Genomic DNA, 3107 nt, shown 5'->3' on the forward strand with positions numbered 1-3107 from the left:
GGATGAAAGATGGAATGAGGGGATGTCTGAACTTTTTCCAGCTTTGCTGATGCTGGGGATGAAGAGGAGGTCCCTATGCTTTCCTGTCTGGGCTCTTTGAATCCCTTTAAACCCCTGCCTCAAAGGATTTAGGGCAACCCCTACCCAGAACCTCCTAGGGAGTGGGTGTGTCCCAGGGCAATAGCATTTTTTACAGCCATTGATTCTAGGGCTATATTTGGCCTCAGATATGTTTTGATTCACCTTCAAGTTGTTTTAAAATATTATTGAGCTAAGTCGCTCATTTAACAAATCTTTATTGAACATCTACTGTGTGCCAGGCACAGGTCTGGGCTCATAGGATATACAGTAGATAAAATAAAGTCTCACCCAGCTGGTGTGGTTCAGTGGTTGAGCATCCACCTATGATCCAGGAGGTCACGGTTCGATTCCTGGTCCTGGGCACATGCCCGGGTTGCTCACAATGATTCTCTCTCATCATTGAAGTTTCTGTCTCTCTCTATCCCCTCTCCCTTCCTTTCTGAAATCAATAAAAAAAATATTTTTAAAAAAGTCTCCGCCTTTATGGAGCTTACATTCTACAAGACAAACAGTAACGATCGCAAAGAAGTAAATGATATGATATGCTACAAGCTGATGAGTGCTAAGGAGATAATAGAGCAGGACAAGGGGGTTTATGTTTGGGGAGCTTGGCACTTTTAAAGAGGGTGGTCTGGGAAGGCCTCATTGAAAAGGTGAGCAAAGATTTGAAGGAGGGGAGTGAGTGAGCCTGTGGGGAAGAGTTGGGTGGGTAGAGCGAACAGCCTGAGGCAGAAGCTTGCCTGGCCAGCTTGGATAGGTCCTCTGGGCCCTGTGGCATTTCAGGAACCATTTTGAGGAGTCTTTAAAGAGATTTGTGCAGGGCTATGTCATGATGTGACATTTTATTTATATTTATTATTTTTTAAAATATATATATTTCAGAGAGGAAAGGAGAGGGAGAGAGAGAGAAACATCAATGATGAGGATCACCGGTTGACCAGCTGTTGACACTCAACCACTGAGTCCACGCTAGCCAGGCTGACTTACTTTTTATTATTTATTTATTTATTTATTTTAAATATATTTTTATTGGTTTCAGAAAGGAAGGAAGAGGGAGAGATAGAAACATCCATGATGAGAGAGAATCATGGATTGGCTGCCTCCTGCAAGTCCTCCACTGGGGGCTGAGCCCACAACCTGGGCATGTGCCCCCAACCGGAATCGAACCTGGGACCCTTCAGTTTGCAGGCCGACGCTCTATCCACTGAGCCAAACCGGCCAGGGCTATTTATTTATTTGTTAATCCTCACCTGAAGATATTTTTCTTTTTAAATCTTCATTGTTGAAAATATTACATATGTCCCTTCCCCTCCCCTCCCGTCCCTCCCCCTCTCCCCCCCATTTTACCCTTTCTAGCCTGCAGGATGTTTTCCCATTACTTTTTAGAGAGAGTGGAAGGGAAGGGAAGGGGAGAGACAGAAAGAGAGAAATATTGATGTGAGACACATTGATTGTTTGCCTCCAGCATACTAGTATGCTCCACTGTGACTTTCAAAATTTTATTATTGATTTTAGATAGGAAGGGAGAGGGAGAGATAGAAACATCAATGATGAGAGAGAATCAATGATGGCTGCCTCCTGAACGCCCCCTACTGGGGATCCAGCCCACACTCCTGGCATGTGCCTCTGACTGGAATTGAATGGTGACCTCCCGGTTCATAGGTCAACCTTCAACCACTAAGCCACTGCCCGAGGGTAGAGTGGTGGGGCTATTTACACTCCCTCCAATCCCCCTTGCCCTGGAGACATGTGATGTTTGCCGGCAATTTTGGTTGTTACAACAGAGGGGGAGTAGAGGCCTCGAAGGCTGCGAAACATCCTACAGTGCATAGGACAGCTTCCTATAATAAAGAATTAAAAAAAAAAAAAAAAAAAGATTACCCAGCCCAGCCTTGGCCAGTGTGGCTCAATTGGTTGAGCGTCATCTCATGCACCAAAATGTCCTGGGTTTGAATCCGTCAGGGCACATACCCAGGTTCCTGTAGGTGTTTCTCTTTCACATTGATGTTTCTCTCTCTCTCTTTCTCTCTCTCCCTCTCCCTTCCTCTCTCTAAAACCAATAAATATATATCCTCTGCTCTGGCTAGTGTGCTCAGTGGTTAGAGAGTTGTTGGCCCGTGTTCCAAAGGGGTTGAGGGTTCGATTCCTGGTCAAGGGAACATACCTGGGTTGCAGGTTTGATTCCTCCCTCCTCCAACTTTGTCGTGGCACATGTGGGAAGCAACCAATCGATGTTTCTCTCTCTCTTCCTCCTTGCCCTCTCTCCCTCCCATTCTAAAATCAATGAAAAAATATCCCCAGGTGCAGATTAACAAAACAAACAAAAAATATATACGTATCCTTCGATGATTAAAAACACACACACCACAGCCCAAAATGTCAATAGGTTCAAAAACGTGAGAAACCCTGTGCCAGTATAAGGGGGCACTCCTCCTGGGTGACTGCATTGGGGAGGTAGGCTTTCGAGTAAGAAAAACGGGGTTCTGCCACTTTGTTACGGTGTCTCTGGTGCATAGTAGTCATTCAAAATATGCGTACAATTGAAAACTGAATGTAATTACTAATTGTGTGACTGAGCAAGTCACAAAGGCCTCGCCTTCAATAAGTTTACCTGTAAACTGGGGATAAAAAAATCTCTCCTCCAAAACTTGTGAGGAATAATTGGAATATCTGAGATAACGTGGTAAAGGTATTGCACAGTACTGGGCCTGCAGCACTTTTATTTCCGTTGTCAGTTAATTTCTCCCTTCTCCAAACCGCAGTTTCAACCCCGATGGGTGACCTTGTGCAAGTCACTAACCCCCTGCCCGTAGGGCTCGGTGGATTCGCTGTAAAATTACGAAGTTGGCTTCTGATCTCCAAGCACGCGTCCCACCGACATGGGGCTGGGAAGTGTGTATGCCCGTCTTCCCCCGAGACTAATGGTACGGTCCCTGAGCAGCTCCCCACCCCCCTGTCGTGGACCTTGGTACAGGCCCAGGGGGCCCCGGGCGGCCTCTCCGGGCTGCCCTTGCCCCCTGCCGAGT

Source organism: Myotis myotis, unplaced genomic scaffold, assembly GCF_014108235.1.
Source record: "Myotis myotis isolate mMyoMyo1 unplaced genomic scaffold, mMyoMyo1.p scaffold_m19_p_2, whole genome shotgun sequence".
In the NCBI taxonomy this organism is placed as follows: domain Eukaryota; kingdom Metazoa; phylum Chordata; class Mammalia; order Chiroptera; family Vespertilionidae; genus Myotis; species Myotis myotis.